Here is a 22,500-nt window from a genome sequence, read left to right as displayed (position 1 = left end):
CCTCTGGCTCTGTTCTGCTGCTTTCAAGTCAAGACGTTCAACGCCGCGTGACGACCTCTGACCTGCAAACAGCCGACCTCTCTCCTCTCCTCCCCCCTCCACCCTCCCTCCTCCTCCGTCTCTGCCTGGCTGTGACTTCCACTCCTGTGGGACCAACCTTGTTAAATAAAGCTTCATCTAAAATAACTCCATCCTGCCTGTCTGCGCCGCTCCGCTATAAATCCTTCATCAAACACAGAGGAGAAAGACGATCAATATCAAGCTCCTAACAGTGTGTGTGTGTGTGTGTGTGTGTGTGTGTGTGTGTGTGTGTGTGTGTGTGTGTGTGTGTGTGTGTGTGTGTGTGTGTGTGTGTGTTCTCCCTCCTGCTTTATCTTTTGAATGATGGCTTTATTAGTGATGTTATGTTCGGTCAAGGACATTTACTCTCATTCATTTTAACTCTAGTACCTTTTCTTACCATAGACTTCATTCACAGCTGTTGTGTTCAAGGCCTGTGGGTTTATCTGTGTAAAGTGCAGTGTGATCATGTGTTTATTAAAGGTATCAACAGCTTTTTGTTTGACTCTTGGATGATAAATTTGTCCAACATCTCTAGAATCTCATGCCTCAGTCTCTTCAGAGCTTTTTCTGTCGTAGTACTAGTTGTAGGAAACTGTTTCCTGTTTGCTTCGATTGTCCTAGAGACGTATCAACAACTTCCTGTGTCCACCAGTGATAAACTGACATGACTGGACATATACAGGACATGTGTGTATTCATCCTTATGTGGCCCAACAGACCAACCAACCAACCTACCAACTAACCGACCAACTCACCAACCAACAGACCAACCAAGTAACCAACCAGCAGGCCAACCAAGCAACCTAAAAACCAATCAACAGACCAACCAACCTACCAACTAACCAATAGACCAACCAACAGACCAACCAAGCAACCTACCAACCAATCAGCAGACCAACCAACCAACCAACCAACCAACTAACCAACCAACAGACCAACCAAGCAACCTACCAACCAATCAGCAGACCGACCAACCAACCAACGAACTAACCAACCAACAGACCAACCAAGCAACCTAAAAACCAATCAGCAGACCAACCAACCTACCAACCAACTAACCAAGCAACCTACCAACAGACCAACCAAGCAACCTAAAAACCAATCAGCAGACCAACCAACCTACCAACCAACTAACCAAGCAACCTACCAACCAGTCAGCAGACCAACCAACCTACCAACCAACTAACCAAGCAACCAACCAACCTATCAACCTACCAACTAACCAACCAACCTACCTACCTACCTACCTACCTACCTACCTAACAAACAACCAACCAACCAACCTACCAACCAGTCACTGTATGGTAAAGACTGAGTTAAACAGTCCTACAACAAAAAGCTTTTTTGAAGATTAGTATTTTCAATAAATTTCTGTTTTCACTTTTTTAGAATTAATTGGGGAATCTTTTAATCTGTTTCCAGGAGATAATGAAGTGTGAACAGGAAAGCTTTAAACTCGTTCAAGTCACAGGCTCCTGCACAACATCATCTGATTTATCACAGCTTTCTTTTTTTCTGTTGCTGCTCTGCATCTCAGCGTTCGAGTCCCTCTGGATCTCACTCGAATGTATTTCAATAAAAAATCAAGAAGATTCACACATTTTTTCTAACGAGACGACAGCTGCAAACAGAGTGTGGATGAAACAGGTTGTTACCACGTCGCTGTGACGAGGCTGATAAATGACAAGAGTGGGGAAGGGTCGACACTAAAAGGAGGAATTTAGATGTGGATCAGACTAATGATGAAGACGAAGCGCCTGCTTCATCATCTACCTGTCCTAACATCAAGAGGTCGACGTGACTCTGATCGGTATCAGCTGCAGGAGAAACTGTGGCTCCGTTTATTAAACACATTCATTTTGATTTTATTGATGTTTATTGATGTTTTCTCAGTTGCTGTTGTTTGATTGGGATGCAGACTCTGTCATTTACGTCATTTTATGGATATTAAACCTATTTATGGATATTAAAACTTGAACTTTAAAATGTCGCAATAACACTGGAACCAATCAGAAGTAATAGTCGTAAAAACCGTGTGAGTGTTTGTAGCTACTAGGGCTGTTTTCGACTAAGGATTTTCATAGTCGAATCTGATTCGTCAGATTTTGCCATAGTCGACTGATCGTCGAACCTTTTTTTTTTTATTTTTTTTTTAGATAGCAGCAAATTTGCGACTTTTTCCGTTTCAAACAAAAGAGCTAAAACACCCCAAAAATATGGTAGGTGTAAAACAAATACCTTTATTTATTTTCCACACTTTGGATGATTTTTAGTAGCCATTGTGAGCCAGGGTATGCGTTTATGTTACGTTGCCCTGGACAACGCTCCTTTTGCTCGGACTGTGAGTCATCCCTCATCCCTCAACGTGATGAAGGATAGCGGTGGTCGCGGACACAGAGAAACCGGGTAAAACATGTAGTATCAAAACAAACGGAGGTCAGAAGGACTCGACAATCCGTACATACATTACATTAATCAATCCTGTAACACACACAGTGTGACCGCGGCACCGGCAGAGAGACAGACAGGCTGCAGAGGGACGAGATTACAGCTGTGACTCCCGACACTGATGGTGCGTTCAATACAACTCGGAAGTCGGAAAAAAAAACAAGTTCCTCTTCTGAAAAACTCTGACATGTCAAACTTTAGGATGTGTTAGGGAATAATTCATCTGTCTAACCATCAGAACTATTAACACTTGAAACGGTAAACACAGCTGATCCATCGAAAAAAAAAAAAATCACCGCTGGAGTTAATTTATTTTCCGTGACTGAAAGCAGGTTCTTGAATGTAACTCGGTCAAAGTCAGATGTATCCTCACAATGTTTTGCTGTTCTGTCAGGTCATGCATGATAAATGTTGACAAAGTTAGACTGTCAGACTTCCTTGATTTTAAACTTTGGCGGCTCTGCCCCTCGTCTTTTTGCCACTCCGTGAGTGTTCTGCAGTGACTTTGACGGTCCTACTGCTCACCTCCGCTCATTTGAAAAAAAAAAAAAAAAACCTCCGCTCATTTAATTGTGCAACTGCAGTGGGTGATTTATTAATACGTAAGACTACCGTTTAAACGCACACATAATTTTGAACTCTTTATTAACAGAAAGTAGGCAGATTTTGTATCAAAATAGTCTTTTTATAACGAAAAAAGACATTCTATGTAACAATTTATGCTCAGCAGCCGTGGGCACCCCCATATAGTCAGAATGGTAGGGGTTAGATTCGACTACGAGGTTCATAGTCGAATCAGACCCCTCCGAATCGAATCGTCGAATCGTCGACTTTTGGAGGTCAGCCCTAGTAGCTACTGTGTGTGTTTTTACCTCCCCAACACTTTTCCAACAACAACTGCAGCTCAGTTGTGAAAACTGCTATTAGAAGTAAATTTATCACTATAAAAACTCTCTGTGAATAAATAATATAAAGTAGATTTTCTTTATTTCCTCAGTTGTCTCTCAGTTTATGCTACTGATAGACAGGAGCAGAAGTTGTACTTCGGGTTTATTGGAGAATAAAACGCTGATTGATACCATCCTATTAAAGCTGTATGCGAGATTATATGAACTAAACTTATTTATTATCTGCTCAGTTTATGACTCATAAGAACAGGGAGAGAGAGGGAAACGAGTGCTCATAAAAAAACAAAGTAGAAGTCTCAGGCTAAAATATGAACAATCATAAAAATATTATTAAAGCGGTTCTGTCGTGCAGAACATAAAGCAGAACGGAATATCTACTTTACCTTGCATTAGTACCTTATAAAAGATTATTCCCATAACACTGTTTATCAATATCAAGCACTCAGGCAGATTGGTTTCATTCGCTGTTGCTGTGGAAACTCCTTTTGGCAAAGAAACAAAGAGTCGATCCAGTGAGCACAATGTGACTTTTCATCAAGGCTCATTCAGAAGGTAGAAACAGGTTTCAAACAGGCTCCATGTGTTTTATTGGGTCAAGGTGTTTTAACAGGTTCAGATCAACAACAAACACAAGACAGTGAACACAACACGTGAGCTTTGAACCCGTTAAACAGCGAGGTATTTAATGTCGGTGGCGTATTGACAGGATGGATGGATGGACTCCTGGATTCCAGTCGGTCTTCCTGGATCGGGGCCGGTGATCCCAGGTAACGATTCCTCACACGGGTCGAGATGCTTCATCATCTTGAAGGAGATCTATTGAGACGCTCCACAGAGGTCGATCCTCCGTGACCCCGATCCTTCACCCGGGTCAAGACTGTGATTGTTCCACCACTTGACCCCCTTCAACAGCGGCCCAGCAGGTTATGTACCCAGGTCAAGGTGTTCGAACAAACCTTCAGATCTTCTGCCGAGAGCAATTAGCCGAGACTAAAAGGTCAGAGCCTTCGATCAGCCAATTGTTCAACCTTCAATGTCTTTGTGAGATCAGCTTGAACCTGTTTCATCTGCTTTCAGGATCTGGACCACAGGGTTCCTCACTAGATCTGGATGTTTCATTGAGGCCAAGTTGTTCCTAGAAGAATATTTCAAGTTCTCACACATTTAAAGACATTTAAAACCTCCCTTCATGTCTGAGTTTGGACGGGGTCAGCCCTATGTTCCCACAGCCCAATGTTCCCTTGGCCCTATGTTGCCTCATTTCTAAGATTTTTCTTATTTCTAAGAATTTTCTCAAAATGAAACTCTAAGTTCATTTTTATTTTTATACCACATTTAAAGGGATGATTCAGAGTAATTTCAACCTAGGGTCCTTTGCACCATGACCTCGAGCCAAACGCCAATTTCAGTATAAGGGTTCATCACTCAACCCTATGTTGGAGTAGCAGTGTTGGAAGGGGTCAGCCCTATGTTCCCAGGGCCCTATGTTCCCAGATTTTGTTAAAAGCTACATTACATCTGTAGTCAACTGCTACTGAATAATAGGTTGGGTGAAATTGACTACCAAATTGGGATAAATTGGGATAAAATCCGATGCAAATTGATGATAAAGGAAATGTGGGAACATATAGGGCCTAATTTTGGAAAGAAAAAAAAACCTTAGAAATGAGGGAACATAAGGCTGAGGGAACATAGGCACGCTCCCGTTTGGACAACCATGACTGAGATGTTACACCTGGATCCAGAAGGACTCACACCAGTTTCTTCACCTAAACAAAGGTTTAGATGTTTATCTGAGGTCAAATTGTTTCTAAAAAGTCTTAACAGTCGTATTTAATGTTATTTTCTTGGAGTCTGAACATAGATAATTACTTCGTCTTGGCAGAGAATGTGATTTTAATTATCGCAGAGACAGACGTGGTGTAGGAGCTGAGAGTCCTGGCGCCGAACCAACACAACAAATAAAACACTATGTATGATCCACACTCAGCTGCTGGATAATTTATTGTCCTGTTTTTTTTTATTTATTTAGACAGCTTCCTCTTGTTTGTTTGTTAATTAAGTACAAATTTCTGTACAGCCGACACCAGGATAATTACCTGCTAATTGTTTTCCAAACTGACAGGATGGAGTTTGATGGAGCGAAACGGAGAGGAACAAAAAGTTGGAACGAAAAAAAATTCACCTTAAAGCTCCGAGATCGTCGTCCAAATCGCTGACGTGTCGACGATCAGAAATATATTTGAATTGATATTTGGCCAAGAGCTTTTTTCTTTTTTTTATTTCATTATTAGTCATCGCCATGGAAACAGACACACCCTCGTTATGGGATGTTCCACTCCATATACACCCAACAGCATCTTGAATGCCAAGATATGCGTATGTGTGTGTGTGTGTGTGTGTGTGTCCTCAGGCAGTAGACGAGCTCTCTCATCCTCGCTTCCTAATGAGATTTAATGCTGAGTTGTCCAGCACACACACACACACACACACACACACACACACAATTTTAATAACTTCCTTCCTTTTATCCCAGTTGCACTTTTCCCTGCGACTCTTCACTCTGCAGCTGATGAACTCATTCTGCTGTTTGGAAACACAGAGCGACCTGAAGGGGGCGCCATGCAGAGTTTCTAGAAGCCGAGTTAGCAGCGTTGGTTGATCAGGATGTTGATCTGCAACCTCAGTATCTTCTTTTAAAGGAATAGTTCACCAAAAAATGAAATTTAGTCATTAGTGACTCACCCTCATGCTGATGAATACTCTGGAGTAGTTTTTTATTCCTCAAAGTCAAAGTGTATCTGGACACCCGGGAGGCCGGTTCCTAGTCCAACGAAAACTTGTGAGATGTCAGTAGAGCCCGACACAAAAATGTCCATAAAACTACACAAAAACCATTTAATATTCCTCCACACTGCCCGTCCACTGCTATCCAAGTGTCCTGAAGGGAGATAGTCCAGAGTTTACCTGAAATAACGTCCCAAGCAAATTCAATATAGGACTGTTTAGGTTGTAAAAATGTCCTAAATGACGTCATTTCGTGTAAACTCTGGACTATATCCCTTCAGGACACTTGGATTGCAGTGGATGAGCAGTGTGGAGGAATATTAAATGGTTCTTGTGTAGTTTTATGGACGTTTTTGTGTCGGGCCCTATTACTTTCAAGTTTTCGTTGGACTACGAACCGGCCTCCCGGGTCTCCAGATGCACTTTAAGGAATTAAAATCGTTCATTTTTTGGTGAACTATTCCTTTAAAACTCACTTTTATTGATTGGCCTTCCCTTTTCCTACTGTAACATGATTGGATTGTATTTTCTGCTGATTTGAGTGTACTCAATAGACGCTGATCTCTGTGAGTTTTTATACACATGTTGAATTGTGGCCAAACAACTTCATCTAATGAAACAGCCTTGGCTCTACCTCGTGTTTACGTTGCTAATTAGCACTAATGGTTCACTTTACACCTAACGTTGTTAGCTTTGTAAAGTGCTTCTCCAGCCTCCAGTCTCTTTTATTTAATTTATTGCATATATCATTTCATATAAATGTGTAAACACCAATTAGTTGCTGTTGTTTTGCTGCATGTTAACAAATTAAGTGTTTATTTAAATTATACATTTAATGGCACGAGTGTCTTTCTGTTCTGTGATGTTACTTACAGGTACAATCCAGTGCAAACAGGTTGGATTGTTTAAGCAGCTGCTGCTCTGTGTAAACATTTGGTTGGATTTTTTATTTTATTTTATTTTTCCTACATGTGTGAAATTCCATTAAATAATAAAAGTGAAAACGGCTCCTCATCACACGGATGATAAGACGGCTCTTCTCCATCATTCATCCTCCCTCCCTCTCTGCAGCTTCTCACATTTCCCTGGTCGGTTCTTCATCTGTGGTTGAGGAACATGCGGCTGTATAAAGTGTGTGTGTGTGTGTGTGTGTGTGTGTGTGTGTGTGTGTGTGTGTGTGTTGGCGGGTGTGTGAAGCCCCTGCAGGCTCGCTGGTTGGAGGTTTAGCTGTTTGAATATTCTAGGATTCTCTGCGTGTTCCTCATTTGAAGCGTTGGGTGGAAGCAGCTGGAGGTTTGTCTCACTTTGTGTTTCACATCTCTTCAATTTTTTTGCTGCTTTTGTCTCGTTTCAGTTTGTGTTAATCCTATTTGTCCTTGAATGTTCAGTTCGATTTTTATAACATACACATGACGCATCAGTAGTTTAACCTCTTTTCTGTCTGAATGTCACAATATTTACACAGTAGATGAATCTATCAGTATCAGTCTAGAGTTTTCTCTGATTATCATCCAAAACCTCTTCAGGTTTACATCAAAACTGAAACATCTGGGTCAAGGAAGGAAGAATGAAGGGAAAGAAGTAAAGAAGGCTGGAAGGACGAAGGGAAAGAAGTAAGGAAGGCTGGAAGGAAGGACAAAGGGAAAGATGGGAGGAAAGAAGGAAGGGAAAAAGGAAGGAAAGATAGAAGGAGAGATGGAACCGATTGAGTCAAAAAGGAAGGAAGAAGTAAGGACGAAGGGAAGGGAGGGAGGAAGGAAGGAAGGAAGGAAGGAAAGAAAGAAAGAAAGAAAGAAAGAAAGAAAGAAAGAAAGAAAGAAGGATTGTGAAAAGATGGAAGGAAAGAAAGATGGAGGGAGGGAACAGATTGGGTCAAAAAGGAAGGAAGAAGTAAGGATGAAGAGAAAGAAGGAAGGAAGGAAGGACAGAAGGAAGGGAGGGAGGGGAAAAGGAAGGAAAGAAAGATGGAAGGAGGAAACAGATTTGTTCAAGGAAGGAACAAGAAGGAAGGGAAAGAAGGAAGGAAGGAAAAATGGAAGGAAAGATAGAAGGAGAGAGGGAACAGATTGGGTCAAAAAGGAAGGAAGAAGTAAGGATGAAGAGAAACAAGGAAGGAAGGAAGGACAGAAGGAAGGGAGGGAGGGAGGGAGGGGAAAAGGAAGGAAAGAAAGATGGAAGGAGGAAACAGATTTGTTCAAGGAAGGAAGAAGAAAGATGGAGAGAGGGAACAGATTGGGTCAAAAAGGAAGGAAGAGGTAAAGATGAAGAAAAGGAAGGGAGGAAGGAAAAATGAAGGAAAGAAAGATGGAGGGAGGGAACAGATTCGTTCAAGGAAGGAAGAAGAAGGGACGGAAGACGGAAGGGAAAAAGGAAGGAAAGAAAGATAGAGGAAGGAAGGAAGGAAGGAAGGAAGGAAGGAAGGAAGGAAGGAAGGAAGGAAGGAAGGAAGGAAGGAAGGAAGGAAGGAAGGAAGGAAGGAAGGAAGAAGAAGTAAGCATGAAGGGAAGGAAAGAAGGAATATTACACTTTTGAATCATTTGTGTTTAAAGCGTATCATATTCATTTGGCGGAGCAAACCGTCAGGACTTCCTTTGTTCTTGTGACATCACAACGAAGCGGTCGCCAAGCCACGCCCCTTTAACCTGGAGCCACCGGGGCAACACAGGTTCCTCTGAGTGTTTTATTCTGAAATCTGCTCTGTTTTTATTGGATCAGTCGTTTATCAACTGAACGATGTCGATCTTTCTCCGTTTCTGCCTAAACTTCACCTCTTTCTTCCTATCCAGTCCTGAGCTTCATCTGTCCTCCAGACACTCAGACTTCTCTCCTCCGACTTCTCCTGTGCAGGGAGTGAAAAACAAAGTGTTTCCAGGGATCATAATCCTCTCAGTAATTCTGTTTAGACACCTGCAAAACCTCATTTGGCAGCAGAGATTAGCTGCTACCAATGTAATTTATAGGAGACAGGGAGGTTTAATCCATTCAGTGGTGGAGGAGGGTTTTTTTTTTATTTTCTTTTTATACGGTATACAGTACAGTATGCGTAAGGGCGGCCGAGCTGCTGGGAAACAGTCGGATTGATCAGATTCACGGAGGAAAAAGCTCATGGCTCATTGAAATTCCAGCCAATAATCCGAAGTGGTGTAAAAGTTGCTCGGCTCGCTCGCGTTTCCTCATTTATCTCAGTGATTGTTCCTTTACGCTCAAGAGCCGACGACGTCTCTTCTGAAGCGCTGGTACAGATAGATAAACCTGTGACAGCAGAAGAGAAGCCGTCAGAAATGTCAGCTCTTTGTGTGTCTGTGTGTGTGTGCGAACATGTGTGTGTGTGTGTTGCAGACTTCATGGTTCTGCTTCAAAGCCCATTTTGAGTCAATGGGTGTGTCATGGTGGAGTTTTGTCAACCCCCTGTGGTGATACGAGACTCTGAGTGTGTGTATCAGCAATCAGAGAGAGTACAGTGTGTGTGTGTGTGTGTGTGTGTGTGTGTGTGTGTGTGTGTGTGTGTGGTAGCTGACTCAGTTCCTCGGGGTAGAGCCCTGAAGCTCAGCTGTCAGACTCTGTTTTTCTTCGCCCGTCTCCATCTCCCTCTCCACTTTTCTCTCTCCTATAACTGTATCTTCCTTTGTGTCTCTCTCGTCCTTTTGTGTCTCTCTGAGCCAATCAGAGGACAGCGTCGGTGTCTCTCTCCGCCGAGTCTCAGCAGAAAGTATGACAGGGAGCTCAACCCGTAAAAAAAAAAAGTGCCTTGGAGAAAAAACTATATACAGTATGATAAGCAAATAAAGTGAAGAGAGTGAGTTACAGTTAAAATGTTCTGTTGCTCTTTAACAGATAGTAATACTACAGTATATGGTGATGTAGTTGGACTCAGTGTTAAAGAGATAGTTCAACATTTTGGCAAATTGGCCCATTGCCATAATCCCTATAGTCATAGCAGTAGGTTCGTTACCTTTAATTGTCGGTGCAAGCTGTTTTAGAACGGCGGAGCAGAGCCGTGAGCTGCTCAGAGCTACACTACGGAGGCTCATGGGATTTCTTAATTGGTTTCCCTCATCAAACTCATCAAATACACAATCCAACAACTCCACAACGCTCTGGTGGACAAGTTGTGACCTGCACATTCACCACGCTATGAGATAATAACACAACGTTACCACACAGAGTTGTTTTAGAGGGAAATGCAGAGACTGCTGCTTGCAGCTCACGGCTCTGCTCCGCCGTTCTAAAAATAGCCTGCACCAAAAATGTTGAACTATCCCTTTAAGATTTTGTTGTTATTATTATTTTAAAGTTTTTTGTTTTTTTTTACATTTTAGGTAACACACTGTTTGTCCACTGATTCTCGTTTTGGTGACATTTTACATTTTAGGTATATTAACTTTGCCTGACACCCACTATTGTATTTCTGAAACTTTTATTTTATGCATTAAAATGCTAAAGGGAGATTTCACCGTTTTAGTTTTATACCTAGACCTCATTAGACCAGGTCCAGATCAAAAACCACTGGGCCTAGACTTCTCAAATCTGGACTAGATTAATCTACAGACCCTAAAGATTCATAAAAACACACTCTCTGATTTGTGAAACCTTTATTTTATTTGTGAAAATGCAATAAAGGCACACTTCACCTTTTTTTCAGCATAGACATTCCAATTACAATGGTAAAAAATACTTATGAGAAATAAAAGTTTATTGCATTTCAAAGGGTGTGCTTGCATTATTATGACATATTACCATTACATTAGTGGTAAATTTGGTCTCAAAATAATATTGACAATAATATCGTTTATCGGCAATTTATGGGACAATATATCGTCCAGCAGAATCTGTAATCGTCACAGGCCAAACTTTATACTGTATGGAGCTTTACTACAAACACCTTTATACTGTATTAGACCTTTAAATGACCTTCCATGAGTTCCTCACAGATCACGAGGGAGAAACAGTCACTTAACTCTGTGTTGCGATAAAACAAACTGCTGCTACACAAATCAGCTCTGTGCAGAAAAATAACTGGCCTCCTTCTCTTATCTGGAAATAGGAAAGAAGAAAATTCTAGGCACTCCGAGTCCTGACTGCAATAAAAAACCTTAAATAATTTATAGCGGACACCTACACACTTCATGTAGGCGTCAGGATAAAGCACTCAGGACCCGGGCGCTCGGCTTTTTATTTTTTCTCCCCTCCGTGGCCCCTTGACTCCAGATAGCACCTTTGGTAATTGACTCTGACTTTTTAAATTATTTTTTTTATTTCATATTTCTCCATGCCAGTTCATCTTATCTGAACTATGACCTGTCAGAAGGAGATCAGCAGAAGAAGTGGTAGCAGAAAATGAACAAGTGCTGAGAGAAAAGAAATGCACTCGCACTTCATGTTTTTTTCCCCCGCGGAGGTTGAAATCACTAACGTTATGTTTTTTTTTTTTGAACAAACGCACCCTAAAATCCTCTGACTGTGTCTGCTGCTGTCGGCTCAGGCTCCGCCGCTCATCAGGACTAATGATAATCTTCATTAAACGGCTTCATCGCAGGTTTTAAGTGACGCTAATAAAGTCGAGCGTAGAGATTCAGTCAGATTAAATCTAGCAGAAACAAGTGAAGTGCAGCTCGGCTAAGAAGCTAAGAACGCCAGACAATAACAATGATTGACTAACAGAGCAGTGGTGTCGTTAAGACGCAATAATCTCATCCTAGCTCTCACTTTAAACAGCAGGGAAACATGTTGAAAAGTGTTAAACCTCGTTAATGTCAATGTAATGTTTCCATATAATGGAAAACATTAAAGGGGGGAAATAATCATCAGCACCATGAGTGTGTGTTTCCAGCAAAACACAGACTCAAACATATTCTTTATTCTGTTTGGGATTGTTATATGAAGCATTTTCATTCAGTTTGGACTCTAAACTGATTCTAATCTGAATATCTGGCTCCATGTGAACCAGCTATAAACAAACAGCTGCTGGTTTACATGAGCAACAACAGGAAGAGGAAAACAGCTGCTGACGAAAAGCTCCAGAGCCACAACTCAATGTTACATTGATATTTTGAGAGGAAAACACAAATGTACCCTTTTTAATTTAATTTTATTTATGTTGGTTTTGTATTATTAGTCTATATGCTTTTGTTGTCTTTCTAATGTTACAAACAGAAATACTATCCTTTTCTTTTTTACACATGTATAGATATATTTTAAATATGTGTTTCTCTCTATTATTTTTTTTTTTTCATTTTTTCATCTTTCTCTCTCACTTTTGCCTATTTATTTCAATGGGCTCTATGCACAGCTCCAGCACTTCCTGAATTTAAGGCAGGTCCTTGATTTCCTGTCTTACATTATTGGACACACTGATTAATCCAGGTGTGTCTGAGTAGTCACAATGGTCAGACACACCTGGATTAATCAGTGTGTCCAATAATGTAAGACAGGAAATCAAGGACCTGCCTTAAATTCAGGAAGTGCTGGAGCTGTGCATAGAGCCCATTGATTATGTAAAAAATTTAACTAGAAGACAGGCAGGTGTACTGTACTGTATATTGGTTTTGTGTTTTTTGTTTTTTGTTTTTCAAAGGAAATGTCATTGTTCTTGCTATTTAAAGCAGAAGTAAGCGATATTTTTGTGTTAATACAAGTCTTAAATAGTTATATCTTCCGACAGCAATCACTTACATAGAGTGTTTGGACCAATAGATCCATGACGAGGGCGGGGGCTGCTAACTCCATCGGCTGACAAGACGTTATGGTGCGTTCAAGGCAACTCGTAACTCGTGTTTTTTCGACCTGTGAAGTCGTACCAGTTCGATCTGGTACGAGTTCACGGGTCGGAAGTTACGAGTGGCTGTTATAGTGACTTTCACAGGCAACCGGTCGGAGAAACGCGAGTTGTGGGTTGCCTGGAACGCTACAAAGTCATAAGTCATGACTTGAAGCTGTAACTTACGGTTTCAAAAGCCTGCCTGGAACGCAGCATTAGCCAAAACGACCGGATCGCTTACTTCTGCTTTAACTGATGGCTCCAGTTCAGGGTTGGGGGGAGGGAGGGAAATTGTGCTAAAGACTAAAAAAGTCAATAAAGATATGTGTTTAAAAAAAAAAAATGTTTTAAACACAAATTTCCATATGCTGATTCATAGTGGCGTCCAATCACGTGGTCATGGGATGGTGGTTATGGGCGGGGCTTCAGTGTTTGTTTTGGTCGAGGACCGGTCCTTTGAGGAGGTTTCTCTCCCACTTTTTATTTATACTTTACTTCCTTTATTTATTTATTTCATTCGTTCTCTGTCTCTGCAGCAGTTTCTTGTCGTTTTGGGGGAAACAGTTCTGTGCATCTGAGGTCACGACCACAGCTGTCCCGCTGCTGAGACATGCACTCTGTCTGTGTGTGTGTGTGTGTGGCAGAGAGCGAGGGAGAGATGGAAGAAGGTAGTGAGTTTTAGGTCAGAGAGGGTCATTCAAAATTTAAACTCGATTTACAGCGCTGTTGCAATGTCACCGACAATATGATGAGTAAACACACACACACACACACACACAGGCCTTTTGTAAAGAGCAGATATCGAGGCTGACAGTTTAAAAAGGTTTCAGTGTTGGCAGTAACACAACAAGTCTACGTTACACCTTCAGAGACTCACTGGAGCACACACACACGCACACACAGACACACACACACAGGAGTACAGTCTCAGCAGTGTGACAGCTGTGCTCGACTCTCTGTGGTTTCATGAAAACAAAACAAAACAAAAAAAAAACCAAACCAAACTGCACACATGGCACAAAAACAAACTCTCCAGCCTCAAAGCCGCCGCGAGTCTTTTCAACATGTAACTTCATGTGACGGTGACGCAGCACCGAGCTGGTGAAACATCAACATCTGGATCCCAGACTGACCCCCTCACAGCTGGAGGATGTGTGACTTTCCTACATCTAAATGTGTATTGATGAATCTTGAAAGCATCAGAGTGGCTTCGCTCAGTTTGTTTTTTACTGCTGGTTGAGGTGATTGAAATTTTACCTAAAGACCGTCGTCGGATCCACACAAACCGTCTGCGCCCGCTGAATTATTAACGTGAGCTTTTAAAGCTTCTCCGAGCCGACTGAGCTGAATAACAAGACAACAGAAGAGCGCCGCTGCTCTGAATGCTGATGTGATGACTTACTGTTCCCAACACTGAAGCAAATTTAACATAAAATGAACTTTGGACTTTGGAGGTGAATCATTTGAATCGAGACGTATTTATCTATCTATAGACAGCAGACGCTCAGTGGCAAACAAGAACCAACAGCAAACAGACATTAGCAGTCTAAAGTCAACCAAACCCATCATAGGACAAGGCCAAGGTTGTGTTTAGGCCGACCAGCTACCTAGCTTAGCTTTAATGTTAAAGGAGAATTCTGGCCATTTTTGACCCCTAAATTGTTTTCCTGTGTTGGGGGGAGCAAAAAATGTGACTAAAATTGATGCACAATCTGGTATCACCAAGTAAACAACAGCCCAGGACTAACCCTAAACCTAACCGGTTGGTTATAACAGCGCTCCTGGGCTGGTTTAGAGTTGAGACGAAGGTCAAACATGAGGACGGGACTAAAGAAGATGGTTGCTGCTGAAGAACGTGGTCTGTGAAGGTGGAATGAACCCAGATTAGAGGGTCTTTGTCCTTGGCTGCTGATTAATTTTCTGAATTTGTTGTATTTTACTTATACGCTTCATTTTAAGAAACCATCTCTTTTGCTATATTTCTTAGTCCCCTCAACAAACGACGGGGATTTTCATGCACGGGGGGAAACCGCCATTCCAACATCCCACCAGTCCGACATAGGTCTCTAATTGTCTAAATGGCAACACTTAATTTTCTATCAAATGTCCCGTCATACCGACATTTTTTTCCTCCTATGGTCGGAATGACGGTATTTTTTTCTTTTTTTAAACATCCAACCTTTCCGACAATTCCTTTAATAGTGTATTTTTTTTCCCCAAAAGATTTTGCATTGGTTGGGTTTAGGCAATGAAGAAAGGAGTTGGTTAAGTTCAGTAAAAAGAGCAGGTAGAGGCTAGACAGGCAGACTAGTCCCTGTCTGCGCTCTGCTGCGTAATGACACACAACCATGTATTCTTCTATCAGCATGTCTTGGAGTCACCTGTCGAGTAACGCACATTTCCTTATAGAAAGCCTTGTCGGAATGGTGGGACGTTCGCATGTCGGAATAGCGGTATGTCTAAATGGTGGGATGTCGGAATGACAGCATGTAACCTTCATGCACAAAGTCTTTTGGAAACGCTGCTGAGGTCGTTTTTGTTTGAAAACTTTGGGATGCGTCTTCTTCAGGATGGCAAAAACTGAGACATTTGGGTACAATGCCTGATCGGCTTTTACCTCCATCAACCAGTGATGAAAGCAACATGTATGATGAAATCAAAGTCTCACTGACCTTATGAATCATCTAGATGTATGGATGTATGCTAGAGTCTGTTCACGAAAAGTTCTGGGAACCTTTGGACAGATTTGATCACCAAAGTTTGATCCTTTACTTCCCAGAAAATGAAGGACACATGTGAAGGAGCTTTTTTTGTAATGCATCGGCCTTGTTGTGACTCAGCAGATCGTCTTCAAACGCAGCCTTCAAGAGATGAATCCACTGAGCTGAGACAGAGACAGTTGATGGTCAATGAGCAGCTTCGATGCTAAGTGCTATTAAAAAACACAACGTCTCTATTTCTGGAGCAAAATGAGACAAAGTAGCAGAGTCTGAGAGGCCTCAGCTCCTCTTCCCAGTGTGAAGCCTTGTTTCTGTCGATAGTGAAAACAGCATCAGGATTCTTCATCTGACAGGAAATGATTCAGTTTCCTTGGAAACCAGAGGGAAAAAAAAAAACATGACGACTGCAGCAAAGAAAAAACAATGACTTTGCTTTTCTCTCCCTCAACTTTACATAAGCATCAGATCCCAGAGGTGACTGGAGACAAGGTCAGAGGTCACAGCAGCGTGACCAGAGAGAAAGGCCACCTCAAAAACACTGCAGCAACATTTTCACACTTCAAATAACTTGTATATTAATGACAGTTTGTTGAGTGATTAAATGTTCAATTAAAAGGTTCAATTTACGATCAAAGAGCCAGTTTACTCCATAGGGAAGATGTTTCTGATGGTTGAGTAGCTTCTGCGTCCAACCTCTTCCTCGTTACCATCCATGTAGCCTACCTGAGGTCAAAGAGATTAGTCCCGGTTCCCAACAAAGTTTTCCAGCTCTTCCCAGGACGCCTTCTAGACGTGTCCAACTGATAGGAGGCATCGGTAAAGACCTAAAGACTCCTTACTGCATAGATGAGGAAGACATTACAATTCATCACCGGTTTGCACCAGATTTCATGGTTATCCAGTCAATAATCGAAGGTCAAACAATGTCAATGTCAGAATATTGATCAGAGAAGACACCAGGCTGAACAGGATTCATCCAGACCAAACCAAACCAAACAAGCAGCGATGATGACAGTCAACACCACAACTTCAACCAGTAACCCTTTCATTTACAGGCCATTAAATATGTGATACAATAACATATAATGTCTAGAAATAACCGAGAAATGATGGCCAATTTCACAGTAATGTTGAGAAATATAGCCAAGTAATAACGATTGATAGCCAATAAATAACAGTCAATTGCAAGGACTTGGTGGAGAAAAAAATCAAAGTGTGAAAAGCAGCAACATGTGGATGTTAGAAGAAACTACAGTGACCCCTAAATTTACAGGCACTCAATTATATGATAATGTAAAAAAATTGCCAAGATATAAAAATTAATTGCATCATAATGTCTAGAAATAACAATTAATTGTGTCATAATGTCTAGAATAAACGGTCAATTTCACAGTAATATTGAAAAATATCGCCAAGAAATAACAGTTGATTGCATCGAAATAGCCCAGAAATGACGGTCAATTGCAAAGGACTTGGTGGAGAAAAAATTAAAGCATGAAAAGCAGCAACATGTGGATGTTAGAATAAACTACAAAAACCCTTTAATTTGTAGACCGTTAATTAGGTGATAATGTCTAGAAATAGCCTTGAAATAACAGTCAATTTCATAGTTGTTGAGAAATATCGCCAAGAAATAACGACTGATTGTGTAGAAATAGCCCAAAAATAATTGACTGTCAAAGAAAAAAGTTACCGAGTGCTCACAAGTGAGGGGTAGACTCCAGACAGTTTGTTCAGGTGCTCATGAAGTTGAAAAGTCCAAAGTAAAAAGAGCAAAAGCAAAAAAGCTTACTTCAGGCACTCCGACCGAGCCAAGGAATTTCTTTAAAAAGCCTTTATTTTAATTAGGTCATCATATCTCTTATTAAAATGAGACGCCGGCCGGTTTCGACCAAGTTTTTTTTGCTTTTGCTCTTTATAATTGATTGTCATTGACAATTGCAAAGGACTTCCCAAGATGCCTGGATTCAACCTCTGTCATCTGTCCCAGTGGCTCCAGATCACGACCCCGTTAACCAGCTGAACCTATAGACAATAGTCAATTGGACATCAGACAGGTTAACAATGGAAGACCAAGTGCAATAAGGTGAGATTTATTCTTGCTGAGTCTTGTAAAAGCAGCAGAGAGTCTGATAGAGGAGCTGATTCATGTGACGACGTTCCAGCAGCAGAGTTATAGTTTTATGTGGACAGACTCACTCCGGGAACGTCAGCGAGATGTTGACGTGAGATGAAAACACGGCAGCTGTTGTCGACCGTCAACAAAGACGACTGTACACTGCAAAAACTCAATATCTTACCAAGAATATTTGTCTTATTTCTAGTCAAAACAAATCTCATTTTACTTAAAATAAGACTTATCACATTAAAAGTAGCTTGTTTTTAGACACTTTTTTACTTCTTTAAAGCAGATTTTCACTTGAAATAAGTAGAAAAATCTGATAGTGGAGCAAGTTTTTCTTTCTTATTACAAGAACAACAAACCTGCTTTCATTGGCAGATTTTTCTACTTACTTAAAGTGAAAATTAGTTTGAAATAAATGTAAATTGTCTCAAAACAAGTTAATTTTTGGGTGATGAGTCTTATTTTAAGTGGAAAGAGATTAGTTTTGACTAGAAATGAGACATTTTGACAAGAAATAAGACAAATATTCTTGGAAAGATTTTGAGTTTTTGCGGTGTAGCTTCACAGGTACAAAAATATGAATCAGAGCAGCTTTAATATTCTCTCCCCCCACAGGTTATATTTATCAACCGGAACATTTGCTGCATGTTCACCTGCTGTGACAGACTGCGGCTTCCACCTTGTGAGTCTGTGTCACGTCGACCCGGAGACACCGACTGTAGGAGCTTCTCAGCACCTCGGCAGGTTTCTATGTCAGTTTGTCTGTGTCACCGTCTGAGATACAGTCACAGAAACCTTTGTGTCGGAGCTGCAGACGCTCTCAGAGCTGAAAGAGACACATTCCTGTCCCTGCTGTGTTTGCTGTGAAGGATACCAGACGACAACTCAGCATTACAACACCACAACAACATGTTCACACTGCAAAAACTCAAAATCTTACCTATAGAATATTTGTCTTATTTCTAGTCAAAACAAATCTTATTATAGCCTACCTAAAATATGTATATTTATCCACATACATACAGAGTTATACATAAAAAGTAGCGTAGTAGTGTTTTTAGGCACTTTTTACTTATTTCAACTCTATTTTCACTTGAAATAAGTAGAAAAATCTGATAGTGGAGCAAGTTTTTCTTTCTTATTACAAGCACAAAAAACTTCCTTTCACTGGCAGATTTTTCTACTTATTCTAAGTGAAAATGTGTTTGAAACAAGTGAAAATTATCTAAAAACAAGTTAATTTTTACGTGATGAGTCTTATTTTAAGTGGAAAGAGTTTAGTTTTGACTAGAAATGAGACATTTTGACAAGAAATAAGACAAATATTCTTGGAAAGATTTTGAGTTTTTGCAGTGCACTGAGAGGAGTTGGATGTTTCCGAGTGTACAATTGATTTAATGAGACATAAACAAGGCCGGAGGGTTAATAAATCTTATATTTCTACAGCTGTTGACACAAAGAGCAGCAATTTTAGACCGGGAAGTCGGGATCTGTGAGGTTCTTTCGAGACTTTCGAGTGTCTGGCCTCCGAGTTCAAGCTGAGGACGTCATGAATACACTGCAAAAACTCCAAATCTTTCCAAGAATATTTGTCTTATTTCTTGTCAAAATGTCTCAGTTTTAGTCAAAACTAATCTCTTTCCATTTAAAATAAGACTCATCACCTAAAATGTAACTTGTTTTTAGATCATTTTCACTTGTTTCAAAAATAATTTTCACCTGAAATAAGTAGAAAATCTGCCAGTGAAAGCAGGTTTTTTGTGCTTGTAATAAGAAAGAAAAACTTGTTCAACTATCAGATTTTTCTACTTATTTCAAGTGAAAATATGTTTGAAATAAGTAAAAGGTGTCCAAAAACAAGCTACTTTTTACTTTTTACGTCTTATTAGTATAAGTAAGTATAATTAAATTAGTTTTGACAAGAAATTACATTTTGACTAGAAATAAGACAAATGTTCTTTTTGCAGATTTTGAGTGTTTGCAGTGTATAATAATGTGTGTTTCTGTCTGATTTATAACGCACTTGGCTGTTACCACTGAAGGTACAGCTCATTCTCTAACACCCTTCCCTCCAGTCTGTCCGTCAAACCCAAAGGTTGGTTTTTAAAACTTCACGTCTCAGCTGTCAGAGTCAGAGCGATACGAACTGTTGAAAAGTCGGCGCCTACACTGAACAATCCGACTAAATGATCAGTCGGTCGTCACATTAATTCAGCCACCAGCAGCACATGAAAATATTTCTGTTCCAGCCTGTGTGGGAGCAATCAAGTGAAACAAGAACGACTTCTTCAGGCGTCCTCATTAAAACTTTACAGAGCAGAGAAAGAGAAGAGAAGAGAAGAGAAGAGAAGAGAAGAGAAGAGAAGAGAAGAGAAGAGAAGAGAAGAGAAGAGAAGAGAAGAGAAGAGAAGAGAAGAGAAGAGAAGAACTGTGGTGGCGTTTTCTAAACTCTCAAACTGTTGCTCCATATTTATACCTGATAACACACTGATAGGGTCTAAGGGATTATTTAAAACAGCATTGATATGGTGTTTTATTCTATATATTTATTATATATTTGGTTTGGTTTGGTCTCCAACTCCTCCTGAGACAAATATTAACTCTTTAGCTGCTGAATGTTCCACTGTGGGTTCATCAGAGCCTGAACCAGACAGGAAATAGACCGCAAAACCCAAAACTTGGAGCAAAAAAGGCAGTGATTCATATTATTTTATGCTTAGTCAGGTTGAGTGTTTATACATAGACAATCATTTCTGCAGCTTTTTAGTTAGTTAAAGGGATAGTTCACCCAAAATTGAAATTTGGCGTAGCAGTGCATGTCCATATAACGGTTGCAAATGGATACCAACTGTCTTCGTAACAAAAAGACACACCAAAAAACATCCAAATACCTCCATGCTGCTCGTATGTAATGTCCATCTTTCTATTGAAGCCCCAAAATGCGAAATTGTCCCGAATAAAATTAAGTAAGTCTATATTTCAAGCTTGTTTTGTAGCGGAAGCTTCTCGAAGCTCCTCTTCCCAGTTCGTCCCGCTACAAACAAGCTAGAAAAGTAGACTTATTTAATTTTTTTCGGGGCAATTTCGCATTTCAGGGCTTCAATACAAGAGGGACATTACATACGAGCAGCATGGAGGTATTTGGATGTTTTTTGGTGTGTCTTTTTGTTACGAAGACAGTTGGTATCCATTTGCAATCGTTATATGGACATGCACTGCTACGCCGAGACCCCCTGTAACTCAGAGAAGCCACGGAGGACTCAAATTTTTCTTTCAATTTTGGGTGAACTATCCCTTTAACAGTTTTTTTCTGGTCATTTTGTGTCCGTTTAGTTTCTACATTGCAGGTGAACTCTGATCAAACCTTCTATCGTCGGACTCAATCCACAGTAGAATAACAATAACAAAATGTTTTACTGAGAGTTTCAGATTAGATTTTTTTTGGACATTTAGATAAATCAAACATGAATACGACCTCGACCTCCTGTCAGGCAATAAATTATGAAAATGGGGCAGCTGTGGTCCAGGTGGTGGAGCCACAGGTCGTCCACTAATTGGAAGGTCCTCGCAAAACCAAAAAAGTATAACTCACAACTCCAAAATGTCCTCACAGTGACAAAAAATGTCTTTACTGAGCTGAAATGTCCGAACAACACCAATGAATCCTTATTGTATGCTGGCAAAATGTCCTCACAATGCTGAAATATCGTAACAACAAATTGTCCTCACAAACATCAAGTTTTATGACACAAAAAATGTCCTACAACATCAATACGTCCTCAAACTGACAAAATGTCCTCATAAATATCGCCATAAGGACCAAGTGTGTGTGTATTAATGTCCGCACAACGAAGTGTGTATGGGACATGTTGAGTTTATTTCTCTGTGAGTTTTTAAATCACACTTTGGTTTCACTGCTGTTTTTAAATCACTGCATAAAAGGAAAACGGGCTGAAGGGAACGGAGCACTGTGCTAACAGTCGGCACTATAAATGACTTATTAGCTCACAATGAATCTGAACATAAACACACACAAACATACATAGCTATACATACACACAAAAGGAAAAGGCCTAAAAGCAAGCGCACACACACACACACACACACACACACACACTCACCCACACATTCACAGTTTGTGGATGTAATGAATAATTTATGTCATGTGAATGTTGTGGGTTGAACACAGTTAAATGTAAGAACAGCCTGCAGGGAAAACACAGTGAAACATTTCCTGTCTGTCTGTCAGACTCTCTCTCTCTCTCTAATTTCACTTCAAATTCACATATATTTTATTTGCATGGATGAATAAACCACGTCGACAACGTTGAAAAGAAAAAAAACCCAACAACTAAATAACAGCACATGGCTACAGGGAGAAGGAGAAGAACATACACAACGAACCCAAACACTGCTTTAATAGATGAAACATCAATATTCAATCAGCATATCAGGTCAAATGAAAAAGAGAAAATGGCATACATAAATGCATGTGTGCATATATACAGAACATTTACATATAAAGTCATGCATATTCTATAAATACATCCACATCCACACACTCACACGGACGGACGCCATCTGCCATGTTGATGATGTTTCTGCTTTTTCATCCCGACTCAAACAAATTAATTATTTCTGAAAACTGACAACTGTTTTTTTTTTTTTTTAATTAAAGCAGGAGTGTGAAAA

The sequence above is a fragment of the Trachurus japonicus genome, chromosome 23 (genome assembly GCF_045865225.1).
Source record: "Trachurus japonicus isolate A0001 chromosome 23, Traja_1.0".
In the NCBI taxonomy this organism is placed as follows: domain Eukaryota; kingdom Metazoa; phylum Chordata; class Actinopteri; order Carangiformes; family Carangidae; genus Trachurus; species Trachurus japonicus.
Note: the sequence above shows the minus strand (reverse complement) of the source record.